Here is a 14435-nt window from a genome sequence, read left to right as displayed (position 1 = left end):
CATGAACAGGGTTATTTTGCGGCTGACCCTTTTGCACATGCATTTGTAGGAGTTTCCTATCCTAGAAATCTAGACGCACCCTAGCAGCAGCAAATCTAATCTGCTGCTAGTATCATCTAGCAACTCTCAATACAATTCTGAGGTCTAAAAACCCAACTCTGGTTAGGCCAATCACATCGTGTGTAGAGTCGGTGGGCGGGACTTAATGACGGCTGAGTTACGCTTGCATGTCACTAGTAAACACAGAAACTGGCGAACGGCAGTCTTTCGAATCAGTTTTGACCACAACTCTGGAAGAATTGGAGTTATAGGTCCAAATTTTTCGTGTTTTTTTTTGAAGCCTTGATTGTGTTAACAGTGTGGAATATAACATGAGTTCATGTTTCGCGTGTTAAAAAAAACAAAATTTTCACACAATTTACTTATCTGTACACCGCTGTTTTCTCTGTCCTAAAAACGGCCTGATGATTTCCTTGCTCTATGAAGTCCCTCCTTCAGAAATAAGTAATGAGTTCTGATTGGGCCAGCGCTTCCCGTGTTGTGATTGGACAGCAGTTTAGCGCACTTTGCCCGGAAAGGTCAGAGTTTTGCCGACCGGATATGGCGAATGTTTAATCTATCAACTTTCTCCGCTTCACGTTGCTCTGGTTGGTTGTAGCACTATCCTGTCGCCTGCAGAGTGAGTTTGAAAGACAACCGTTTATCCCGCCCCTCGGATTGAGCCCTGTCAATGGTGAGTTTCCAGACCAACATCTTGATGTGGGTCTGGCTTGTCATGCTAGGAGTTTCCCTTTCATATGCAAAATTTATGCAAAATAAATTAACTTTTTTGCACTCATCAATTTACTGGTGTTTGCTCCAAAAAGGCATGTTTACCACCCCAAAAAAGCATGTTTTAAACCAGTTTGCTTTGGTCATTATGGAAATGGTCCGGCTGTCTGTGTTCTTTATTTTGTCTGTCATCAGTAGAATGCACGCGGAACTTTCCACTACCATCAGCGCTTTTTGAGGCAACTGAAAACGAATCACGAAAATGAAAATGCCATTGACCAACAAAAACCTGGTCTAAAGTCAGTAGCGCAGTATTTTTTGGGATTAATACCCAAAAATACCCAATAATTAATACCCAAAAATGAATACCCAAATTAATACCCAAAAATACCCATTGGGATTTGGTTGATTGCGTGTTACGCCCAAAATATGACTCATTACGAGACTAGAGAAAACCCTTTTGGACCATGCGCCTGGCGTGCCGTCCATTTTATCGTTAAACTAGCCAAAGTGTATTCGGACACGCCTTAAGTGCACCTGCACCATGAGCTTCAAACCATGCTCTCAGAACGTTAAAATAGGGCCCTCCATCAGAATCATATATGTTTAGTGAACTTATTGATTACTCATAATTTCTGTGTAGCAAAAGGTAGACATATATTTGTCTGTAAGCATTGTTAGTGAATGAGACCCAGGACTAACATGAGAGAAACTCCAGATCAATTACCTCATGCTGGAAACCAATCAATTCAGCCTCATATGCTATTCCAACCCGTTTAAAAGTCTCATCCTTTGTGATGAGCATAATTATGCATGAGAGACTGGAAGGAGAGGATTTTAATCTACTGGAAAAAAGAAACAGACAAAGAAAAAAAGGAAATCCCTTCAACGGAAACTAAAATGACGCTCTACATCAGCCGAGGAGCCTGTTCATTTTTTTTTTTTCTCTCACCCTCTTCAGATGTATCGAATGAAAAAAATGACGATGAAAGGCTCTGGAACAAAGTGTTACAATCTTTGCTTTTTTGGGGATGAATCAAAATTATTCATTTCGGGAGATGCTTTTCAACTGCCACTCAAAACATCTAAGATAAAGTAATATCTAGGGAACACGCAGTGAAGCGTACCTCGCACTCTTTCAATGCCTGCTTCCATCCGCTCCTGTGTTTAAGCAGAGCCAGAGCTGGAGGTATAAGCTGTAATTAGGGAGCTCTGTCTTTTTGCTGATGCATGCTTGTCACTCATTACCCTTCTGCTTCCAGCTGCTTCACTCGGTAGATTCAGAAGGTCTATATAAAGATCTCGCTGGAGGTGCTAGGGAGATAATTGAGCTCCTTTTGACATTTTTATTGAGGTATCTGACTGGGGATGTGCAATATATATCATTACCTGTTATTTGCTGATATTAGAGATTGTTTTATGTTATATTGGATATTTAATTGTTCATGGTTTCGTCGTCTAATTTGTCATCCTTAAAATCTCAAACATACATTTTTCATACTGTACAACATGTACATCATTTCTTCCGTTTATTTTTATTTGTTGGTTATGAGCCATAGCTGAGGAACATTTTTTAATATTAGTCCATGTACACTCTTATGTCTATGTCACTCTAGAACTATGTCACATGAATTTATTTTCTTTATCTCTATAAACACTATTAGTCAACAAAACTTGATCACTTGCTAATTGTAACATGCAAGAAATGATCAAGTAAATAATTTCTCATCATTGGCATTAGCACAGTTACTACTTGAGAACAGCACAGCCTAGCCACAAGAGTCTACACTTCATGATAATGTTAACCACACAAAAATCAACACAACATAACACAACTTTTAAATATCAAATATTACTGTAAAATATAACATCAAATGTTAACAGGTATTTCCCTTTACTAAAAAACATATTAAACAGCACTTAATTAAAACATTTACTCTCCTGATCAATCCCCATGTAAAGCATGCTGGGAACTAGAAATACACTGCCCAGTTCAGTCAGCGCAACATAAATCATTCATGTATCCCAACACAAATGGTTTAGGTTAACTCAAAATTTTACAAATTTTATTTCATTTAAAGGGGTGATGAATTGAAAAATCAACTTTCGATATATATAAAACTATACTGAGCTTTTGATATATAAAAGGTCAATGTAATATAAGGATATCCTGTAAGTTTCAGAGCTGAAAACTTCCTTGTTAGTCAAAGAAAAGTTTTTATAGACACCAGGCTCAGCAAACGGTCCCGTGCTTCATACTGACGTCAGTGCGCGGCGAAACACCGCCTATACAGCACGTCTAATCCAGTAGCCCCGCCCACCGACTCATGAAGGACTTGTGCTAGCTGGTCAACAACAATAAACATGCCGAGGAAGATTAAGATATTGCGCTATTCCTGGTTGTGGAAGAACACAGTCGCTGCATAAGCTTCTTTCTGATCCTAATATTAGGAATGAGTGGTTGAACTTTATTTTTAAAGAAGTTCAGCTCACATGGGGAAGACATGTTCACTTCAATTCACTGCGGGATCGTTTGTAAACAAATCTCCGGTCGATGCTGGATTTGGATCCGACAGGAATGGTGCCACACATACGTGAGTAAAACGTGTTATAGTACAGCATTGTTATAGATCGTTTTGCTTATGTGTATGTGTCTAACAGAGCATACCTTTAGTATGCTGGACTCAGACACGAATGGGCCAGGGCTCGCAAAGCCCGGCAGGCCGATAAATCTCATTATATTCCGTTCTTGTTCTGCTATTCTCTCTCTCTCTCTCAGGTTGACAACTGAAGGGCGGCACGCGTGGATGCGCACGTGTATGTGAGTGCGCGTGGTTCGCGCTTATATCGACCGATCTTGCAAGCTATGTGTAACATAAAAATAATATTCCGATCAATCGCGGGTGGATGAAAAATAAATAAATCATTGTGTTTGTTTGATAAAGACGTTTATGAGCCCTGTGATCGAGAAAAACATCCTGGTTGCCGCTTCTCCCTCACTCTCTCCTATCTCATGTGAACTAAACTGACAGGAGAGCTTAAGCTCATTAAATATGCAAATATTATCCAATCCTAGCAGTGGGTGTTTACTTCCAAGTCTCCAGTGCGGAACACCCATCAAAACCCAGCATTTGGCGAGAGCTTCAAAACCAGTGTAGAAAATAGCCTATTACTTATTAGTTATGATGTTTTTGAATGTGAAAACCACACAAACATCATTAGTTGACCTCAACATATAAAAAAATAAAAAGGCCTTATGTTAAGACACCTTTAACATAATAAAATTGAGTAAAATGGCAATTGAGAAAAAACAACAACTAAAGATTTGTTTTTTCAGCGTATTTTATTTTTTAATAACCTGAGCAAACTGCTAGAATCATTTTTTTTAATGTATACAAATAATATCAAAATGTATGAAATTGTGTGATGATGATGTCATTTAGGGGTGGGCAGGTGGTGGTCTTCTGCTGATTCTGGTAATGAAATGGCAGCTCTTTTCCCACTAAGTGGTCCTCTGACAATCTGTCCTCCTTTTGTCCATAATGCAAAGCAGTTTGTGCTTCTGAGCTGTTTTTAATGGGACGGCAGAGGAAAGAGGGGGATGTCAGGCTCCAGGTGGGTGTGTGCTCACGCATTGTTTACTGGTCCATCCATCCTCTGCTCGTCCATTTAACTCAGTCCATTTCCATATAGCGGTATCACCTAGCAGTCTATGCCAGCTTCACTAGACACTGTAAATGATAAATGGTGTGATGCTGTCACTGAGAAACGGGACATTAGAAATTCATTGCAGATTATTCATTCATGTGGAGCGATAATGGTTGGTAATAGATAAGGCAGGCATAGGGAGATATCAGAGGGTGTTTGAGTCCCAGAGGTGTTTTTTGCCAAATACTTTGCTCTCGGAAACTATCAGTCACAATTTTTTTTTTTTTCTTAAACTTAGGTAAGTACTTGGTAAATGCCTTTAGCAGAACAGAAGCTTTAGACAAAATTGTGTGTTGAGAATATAAGACATATATGAAAGGTTTGTGCATCTTTTTGAAAAGGCTATACTGAAAAAGAACTAAAATAGCACCAGGAAAATATCATAAATCTAGTTCATATACGACATATTGACTATATTTTCCAAGTCTTTTGAAGCCCTACAATAGATCTGTGTGAGTAGCACACCAAAATGGAAGTCATCATTTGATAAAAGGACAAGGAATGCATCTTCAAAGACTATTTTTATGCTTCTTTTATAGTATTTTTGGTCCTCACATTCCTTGAACATGATGAACCATAGTTCCTTATATAGTTAAAAAGAAAGTTGTCAGCCGAATTGTCGTTTATTTTTTTTTATTTTATTTTTTGAGTGAACAATTATCCCTTTAAATGTCCTCAAAGGCCTTTGTTAAATAAAGTACACTCAGTCCTTGGGCATAATCCCCATATGGCATCAGATATAGCATCCTGACATACGGACGTCACCCTTCCCCCTTTTCAATATGGCAAACATCCCAGCAGGATGCACAACCCCTGTCTTCTCTTTAAATTAGTCGTGGCATGTGAACACACAGTGAAGAGACAGTTACCGCAATGGCAGCTGTGTATGTGTGGAACACACGTCATTGCGGCCTGTAAACAGTCATTAAATTCGGTTCTCGCTGCCATGGCATGGCATGGTGTAAACACGCGCGCGCACTCTCTATAGTCGTAGACATTGGCTCTTCTCCAGGCTGTAGCTAAAGCTCAGGTAAAGGCTTTGTTTACCAAGCTTCATTCTGTTTGTATTATGGAGCTTTATATATCTGTCTAGATTATAAAGCTCCTCATTCTGCACACAGTCACGGATCCATCCCGCTCTGTGATAATAGACCGGCCTGCTCATGGAGCTTTTCAGGAGTGTTCTTCATGCACATGAGCTGAGCGTTTGTCTTGTGTGTTTATACTTTTTTTATATTTATGCTTTTTGTGTGCAGTTCATCTTATTTTTCCAACCACATTTCTCCGAGCGCATGTATAAATCAGGCGAGACCCTCAAACTGCACCCTGTACCTCTCTCGCTGGAATGTCATTACCATGACATCAGTCCACAGACTTTATGTGTTGGGTCTGGCAACGATAAAATAGTTCGCTAGCATCTGATGAGACTGGAGATTTGTATGCCCATATAAGCAAGTTTGTTTTCTATTTTGAAAGTAATTACGCAGAATCTGAAAAGCAGATGCAAAAAATGAATTATAATTGTAACTAGGGTATATTTAGAATGGGCACTCTCTCTCTCTCTCTCACTCTCTCTCTCTCTCTCTCTCTCTCTCTCTCTCTCTCTCTCTCTCTCTCTCTCTCTCTCTCTCTCTCTCTCTCTCTGTCTCTCTCTCTCTCTCTCTCTCTCTCTCTCTCTCTCTCTCTCTCTTTGCGTGTGTGTGCGCGTGCGTGCGCGTGTCTTCAGATGCAAAAACCTCTACGTCCGTCTGACATTTTTCTTTTAAATGAGCATTTTTATTTTTTCCATTTTATTCTTATCGGTGACATTTTTGAAAATAAGGCAATTTAATAAATGACTAATAACCTTTTCGTTAGCATTAAAATTACTGATCCTAAACATAGGAGCCTGATAAAAAGGCTAATTTAAAAGGAAATGTCATGCAAACATGGGTTTTTGCATCTGAAGTTTTCCTACAATGCATAGTTGCATTATTATTAACAATAATAATGTCATCATTTAATACTGTACATATAATTTATAACCTGGGTTCATCCTGTGTTTGCATTGAAACTTTTTCTAGACTAGTTCTAGACAAATTTCAGATTCACAGATTATAAATGCAATGAAAATGCATGTTCATTGTGGTCAATACAATACCATTAATACCTGAAATATCAAAAAGGATTCATTTTCAAGTACAGTAGACAGTTGTATTTCTAAAAATATATATTTTTCCGGCTATTATCATAAATCTATGACCTTACATTGGTCAATTTGACCCCAAACCTCTGTAATATACTATTGTGCACCTTCAGTGTAAATTTGACGGTTTATGGTCCAGTGGGCGAAAAGCATAAATCTGACTGCACCGAAAGTAATAGCACACCTCTCCTCGACAAGCCGCACGATTTGAGGTATCATTCATGTCTGGTTAAGAATTACCTGTCAAACTGTAATACTGATGGTTTGCGGTCTGTTTATCACTGAAGTGTCGATTGTAATCAGACTAGATCATCACATCAGCTCTATTGGTAACCTTGCAGTATAAAAAGAGTATGGAATATGAAGAACTATGACAGTTTGGTTGAAAAAGAATACTGGAGTTGTGGTCGTCCGTGCACGCACTCTTTGAGCCAGTGATCAAACTGCCGTCAGAGGCTGTGCCAGTGAAGAGTTGCACTACCATGCTGTAATGAGATCCCCTGAGTGTCCTCAGCCAATCACAGCTGAGTATTGGCTCTCCTAGCTTGTGTTAATTGGCTGCAGGGATAATGCCACTGCAACACACCAGTTCATCTTAGAGGATCTATGATGTTCATATACATTATGGCTTCTTTTTGAAAAATGTCTCGGTACACACTTAGGGAATAGTCTCATGCACTATGTCGTTGTATGTTTTATAAAATTTAGCGTCCAGTGGATTTCATTAGCAATTGACCAATCAGTGATTTTCAGTTTCAGAAATGATTTCTGTCTTATATTCTTCAAGAACTAAATGCACAGAATAATGATGTGACATCTTTTCCCATTGTCGTCATCAGGCATGTAAATTGTATGATGGCTCCCCCTACAGGCTGAAACTGAAATGAGCGTGGCATTCTGGTGATAAAATGTGACGAGTCAATGATGTCAATTCCCTTTCCACCTGCATATTTCCAGAGTAGCTTTGCGAGCTCAATACTGCAGCAATGGATTGTTATGTCTGCTCACTTGTATTGGTCTGCAGACGGATGCCAAACAGGTGCTGAGGAATGCCAAAACACTCCATCTGTGGCTGCTCGGCCATCCGTGACTCACTCACACCTCCTCCTGACCTTTGAGAAAGCGAGGTCACAAACCAAGCGCCGCTCATCAAAACACAAACACGGTTACCCTCGTCCTGTTCACAGTGGGGTCGTGGCATCTGACAGGATAAAACACTGGATGATTCCTTATACAAAAGAAAAGAAAGGCATTATTTTTTATGCGTTGATAGAACCGTGTTGTGGCACATTACCACTGTTTCTTTCTTTGCAAGTTTCATGTACAGTATTTATCCATGTCATCAGTAGAAAATGTACTCTTTAAATAAGTAATATTACCATGGCTAATATGCATAATATTGTGTATTTACTACACTGTAAAAATAAATATTTCAAAAATAAGTTACCTGGTTGCCTTAAAATTTTGAGTTCATTGAAATTCAAATTTTTGAGTTGATACGATGAATATTTTTGAGAATCAACACACTTTATTCAAATATTCAAATATTTTAAATGTGTGTGTTTCATTTGTGAAGACGCAGTGAAACATGCCAAATGTAGCTATTTTCATGATTTATATTTTTTATGTGGTTCAGATACAATAATATTTTGAGTTTCTATTTATTAAACCAATTTCCTTCATTGTATAAACTCAAGTTTTTTATTTCAATAAATTAAAAAATGTCAGGCTACCAGGTCTCTTACTTTTTTAAGTTAAACCAACAATATTTTTGTTACAGTATAAACAAGAAAATTAAAAAAAAAAATTGCACAGAATAGGGCAATTTATTAAAAATAGTGCATAAAAAAAAATTAGCTGATATATATATATATGCTGTATTTTCTATAATCATATTTGCATGTTTACGACCCTGTTACCAAATTATGGAATAAAATATTATAAATATTTAAATATTAAATGAGCTGTTTATTTTTCCGTTCATTTTCTGTATTCATATTTGGATTTTACAATACTGTCGCCAAAATTTGAAATAAAAACAAAAACAAAAGAAAGCTTATCTAGTTTGGGTTCATATGTTTGAAAAAGCCAAACTGTCTATGTGTAGACCTAGACGTTTGAGCAAGCAAGTGTGGCATTGCCTCAAGGTTTTTCATTCTCCCTGATTGTTCAACTCAACTGAGGGAGCCAGTAGCACACAGTTTAATGTTCTTTGAGTTTGGTTTTCAAAGAAAACACAAACCTTAGGCATATTTGTGTCATTTCTGCAAGCTGTATGGAAATACCTATTTGTGCCAGAGGGAGTCCCTCAACCCACATGTGCATTCATATCTAGAGATTTTCTTCAGTCCAAAAGATAGTTTATGGTGTTGTTGTTAGTATCCTATATTTTTTGCTGTGTAATCGTGTGTGTTTTGTAATGTAGTCTGAATCATTGGGATTCAGGCAGTGGATTGGATGCTGGTGATGATGTCATAATCCGTCCAGCTTTCAGCAGATTAAGGGCCTTGGTGACTAGCCTCTTTATACTCATTAGTGTTCCCTCTTTCTGTCTAAATCTTTACTAACTCCACACGATAAACCTCTGGTCAAGACCTAACCCTTTGTGCTCCCCCACCTCATTAAAGTTGACATGAAATTAAAACTGTCCCTATGTTCTTTCATAATTCTTGTTCCTGGTGTTAACTATTCTCCTTGTTAGAGCCACAAGATGTTGGGGAACAAAAAGGACATTGCTCTATTTTTGTGTTTCTATGCTTTGTGATTTAAAAAAAAATACTGTAATGCCATTTCAAATGCTGGAAGATATTAGTTAAAGTATTGATGGAATGTAGCGTTTCGCTACTATAATAACCAGGCCTGTTCGATATTTTTCTGAATACTTTATTAATGAACTGCTGGGTTACTGTTCTGGCGGCAACCCATGCCGTACACAACATGCATTATCACGCCGTGCTCTCCGTCTGAACTACCCGTTTCCTCTCTCAGCTCTCACTCTAGCCCTCCGACCTGGCTGGAACCACACCCCATAAATGGAACAAGAACCACTTCTTACTAAATTAACACTGTTGAACAGCAACACTTTAACTAATGTCTTTCAGCATTTGAAATGACATTACAGTAATTAAAATAATTTCGCTGAGGTGACTGAATTGTTCTAGAGTTAGTTTTTGTCTTGTTAAATATCCTGTTTCTCTCAGAAATACGTTATAATAAGGAAGTAAAATATGTTGTGAATTAAACTGGGTAAACCCAGTCTGATCAGCGGGCGATTTGATTTCACCCGGCATCTCCTGTTTCTACTGCTTCTGTTACACTTTTGCTAGCCTGGATACCAGCCGAACTCAACCCCGCCCACAACATTTGAGCTCGGGCAGTTCGGTCTGGACTTGATCCATAGAGGAGTAATTTTGCCCATACAGAAACTGTTTTGACCAATGAAATCGTCAGGGCGGGCTTTAGACGATGATGGACAGTAACGTAATCATCCACATCATCAAAGGCATTTGAGTTGAATTAGTTGTAATCCTTAACGGAGAACTTGTTCGTATGCATTCACCTTCACTAATTCTCTCAGAAATGATGATCGTGTTTCTAAGTACTCTGTTTATTGTTTACACTCATCTTTTTCTTCTAATGTGACTTATTCCAGTGTGCGTGCAGACAGGGTTGCCAAGTTTTTACAACAAAACCCGCCAACTAGTAGCCCAAAACAAGCCCAATAGCTTTTCGTGGGGGTTCTCCGGAAAAAAGGGCATTTGGGGGTTAAAATGTGTGTTATTTTGGCAAGGCTAAAATTTGCATTCATGGGTCTATACATCACATAATTGAGGTCGCTTCAACCCGCAGACATGGAAAACAACCCACGGGAAAACCGCAAACTTGGCAACACAGTGACTAACATAATCCGTTGCTCTGATTGGTTGTAGTTCTATCCAATTGATGTCTTTCCTGGATCAGTTGAAACATGACCCATAATTACAGTTCAGCGGAGCAGTATCAGACTCATATTCTGACTAGAATTGAGTATGACCACGTCAGGCTACACTTTTGTGGGAACCATTCACAGACTGGTTTGTCCACCTGGCACGCTATTTGTGGATTTACCATGATAACAGATGGGGCGTTGGCTGTTGATCATACCTCTTGTGGTCTGATTTGTTGAAGGACTATCCAACTGCGTACAGAATTGTTTGAATAATGCCAGTTGATCATGCCTCTTGTGCAGAGCAGACAGACCAATGTTCAATTTTAAATTGGGTTTCACAAAGTTGTGAATGGCAATTCTCATTGATTTTAACATGAAAATTTCCATTTGAAAGAAAAACTATAGGTTATTCATAGCACTCTGTTCTGCTATTGTTGAGGTTGTCTTGCTCATATTATTATGATCATCCTGTATCATAGCTCAGCACACACTAAAGCCTAGGCTGTGTGTTTCTCCAGCTTTATTAGCTGATTGGGTGTATGCGATTGGGCAGGGGTTGGAGTCAGTGCTTACAGCAGTCTCATGTTATAAGTTGTAAAACATAATAGGAGGAGCACAGCAGTCTGTGGATTGAAGGGTCCTCCATTTTTGAGTTCCTGTACTCCCCTCCAGCTGCTCTCTATTTGTGCATGTGCATGATGTGTCCCAGGAGAGTATTTTACCACATAAGGACATTTTTTTCTCCATTGCTCTGGCAAAATAATAAAGGCAATTGGTTTTGCTGATTGACAGTGTAAATCCTCATGACTATATATAGACATTAATTTCAGATAGTTCACCCAATAATGAAAACTCTGTCATCATGTACTCGCCCTCAAGTTGTTCCAAACATGTATGAATTTTTTTCTTCGGCTGAACACAGAAGAAGATATTTTGAAGAATTTCAGTTACCAAACAGTTGATAGACACTGACTTCCATAGTAGGAAAAAAAAAATACTGGTTTGGTTTCCAACGTTCTTGTAAAATGCTGTCATCATTTTACAAGAAATTGGCCAGGGATTTAAATAGGAAAATACTTAAATGTCTATGACTGGATCATTATTGCTGTGATTATTACGTTTCTAGCATGTTATACGTTTAGCAGCAGTTCTTTTAAATTCTAATTTTAACCCAAATTGAGTGTGTAGCTTTTCATTTCTTTACCTACCATGTACTAGGAATACATGGCCATATTCCAAGATGGCAATGTCAAAATTCATCAGGCTCAAATTGTGAAAGAATGGTTGTAAGGAAGCATGAAGAATTATTTTCACACATGAATTGGCACCTCTGAGTCCATCCTTAAATTCATTGAAAGTCTTTTGAATGTGCTGGAGACTTTACAGAATGCTTGACTCAAAAAAATGAACAAAAATTGATGCACCTCTTGATGAAAATATTAAGAGGTTCATCAGTTTTTGGTTAAGGTATTGTATTGACATATACAAACATATTCTCATTGGATTTGTAATACACCAAGACCGAGGGTGTTTGGGTTTGACGGAGACCCTAGCAGCGTTTGGCAGTTGTCCACCTAGATCAGTTTCAGTAAGCACACCAGTGATCACTTACTTAAGGCTACTTTGCAGCAGTCGTTTTGCTTTACCAGGAATCTTTAGGTAATTACCAGAGGACTGTTCTGGCTCCAGTGGTAGCCAGGTGCCACTCCACTTAAATCACAAATTCTGTGAAGTGGGTCATGAGGGGGGGTTGGTACTGCAACAGATGACTGGGCCTCTGTGTGTTTGTTGTGCAATGCTCTGCCATTTTTAAAAGCAAAAGCCGAACATGAGCTAATCATGGACACCACCTGCCGGATTCAGCTTGCAATCCCATTAAAGCTAAATCCTTCCTATACAGTGAAAGAGAGTTTGTATTGGGCTTAGATTAGCACGTACACAAAACTTGCCGTCCTGGCACTCGTACGGATGCCGAGATCGCTCTGCGGTTCGGATCTCTCTGTGGTGTAAGCCAAGGTCAGCCTTGAGACATTTGCTTTTCAGGAACGTGCACGAGAGATTGATGCCGCTTCATGCCAGCTGCCGTCTGAAGGTGCAACAGTAAGTCAGCCACACTTATATGCCAGAATTCACACATAAAGAGATATTCACAATTGAAAATTTTAGATCAGGTTAGTTGGTAATATGATGGTATCAAAGCAAGATTTTAAAGACAAGCAGCAAAGTTTAAGATTGAGTGGGGAGTTGAGGAGCCGTCAGATTTAAGATTTGAATGCAAGAATAGCAGTTTACTTTTTTAAAGTGTCAATGCTAAAGGAAAAAAAGTTTAGATTAAGCTTATAAACTGAAAATATTTTTTTTTTTGTAGTTGTTGTTAATACACACCAGGTCAAAAGAACACATGGGATCAAAAGTCATTGTCAATATGGCAGACAAAGTATGTGTCTGTCTGCAGAATGTATTTCATTTTTGGTCGAGAAGTTCCTTATTGAGTTACAAGTAGGAGAATTTGGTTGTAGCGGCAAAGAGATATATTAATATAACAAATGTATTAATATAAGACATGAATTGTAGTTTCATTTATTTATTTCATTTTAATTGTGTTTAATTTGTTTATTTTATTAATTTTGAGTCAGGTTATGATGATTGCAGGGACCTTTTCGTAAAATATAAATATTTATTTAAAATAAAAATAAAATAATGTATAAGGAAAATACCACACTGTAAAAAAAGTGTTGGTTTAACTTTTTTAAAAAGTAATTTACCTGGTTGCTTTAAAATTTTGAGTTCATTAAAATTAAAAATTTGAGTTATTACAACAAAGGATATTGGTTTAGTACATAGAAACTCAAAATGTTATGTTATCTGAACCACATTAATTACTAAGTTGATTTGACAAAAGATAAAAAGTTGTGATAAATCATGAAAATTATTTTTTGCAGTGTATGAATGTGAAGACAATATAAAATTAAATAATTGTTTCCTAAATTAAAGCATTAGCTATTATATTGTCATTATACGGACAATTGTAGAAATATTTAGAACATTATTTATTTATTTATACTATGTTGTTATTGTTATATATTTTTATTTAATTTAATTAAATTTTCAATCTGGTTCATTTTTGTTCTTTCTCGCTCATGGTTAATTTTTTAGTTTGTTAGTTTGTTTGTTTTTATCTCTCTGTATCTCATACTTTGAGATACATTTTTACATGTATACATACATACATACTTTTTTTTTTTTTTTTTTTTTTTGAATGGTGAAAAAACAGTGACCTTGCAGCTTGGTAAAAAAACAAAAAAACTGAAACAGGACACAGCTCTTTTGCATGGGGCAAGAGCACCGAGACGCCACCTTCAACAAAAAACGCACAGAGGGAGAAAGAGAGGGCAAGTGAGGGTGGGGAGGAGAGGGATGAGTGCAGGGGGAGGGGTTGAGAAGAGAGAGAGTGACGTGTAGAGAGAGAAAAAACGAGAAGGCGTTCAAGGGACAGGAGGCTGGGGGAAAGGCGGGACGCAGACGGCCCAGTGGAGTGCATCGTCACACTAGGTGAGCGAAGCTCAGACGGCCGCAACAATGCAGGATTTTTGTGCTAAGGGACGACTGAGTTTATCCGCCGCAGCTTAAGTTAGAGAGCAGACCTTCAGATGCTGCTGTTTGTGTTTTTTTTGTAGCCAGCCGGGCTCAGGATGGAGTGAGAGGTATGTGTGTGTGTGTGTGTAGCATGCAGGTGTCTGGCAAAGATGACTGCAGCAGCTGTTGAGGCATGCAGCTATTTCTCTCTCTCTCTCTCTCTCTCTCTCTCTCTCTCTCTCTCTCTCTCTCTCTCTCTCTCTCTCT

The 14435-nt window shown here is 38.2% G+C and overlaps 1 protein-coding gene across 7 annotated transcripts in view; it reads left to right on the top strand.

Annotated features, from left to right (window-relative positions):
- Nucleotides 1-14435, top strand: part of iqsec1b (IQ motif and Sec7 domain ArfGEF 1b) — a 246199-nt gene that overhangs the window by 179726 nt on the left and 52038 nt on the right. Inside the window, exon 1 of one of the 7 annotated variants that reach the window (XM_067431460.1) lies at nucleotides 14066-14144. The exons of the other annotated variants lie outside the window; for them this stretch is intronic. The gene's annotated coding sequence lies outside the window, so the exon portion shown is untranslated. Of the gene's footprint in view, nucleotides 1-14065; nucleotides 14145-14435 lie in introns of those variants that run through there. 7 annotated transcript variants of the gene reach the window in all.

The sequence above is a fragment of the Pseudorasbora parva genome, chromosome 22, assembly GCF_024679245.1.
Source record: "Pseudorasbora parva isolate DD20220531a chromosome 22, ASM2467924v1, whole genome shotgun sequence".
Classification (NCBI taxonomy): Eukaryota; Metazoa; Chordata; class Actinopteri; order Cypriniformes; family Gobionidae; genus Pseudorasbora; species Pseudorasbora parva.
The sequence above is the reverse complement of the archived record's forward strand: the minus strand, read 5'-3'. Positions and strand labels throughout refer to the sequence as shown.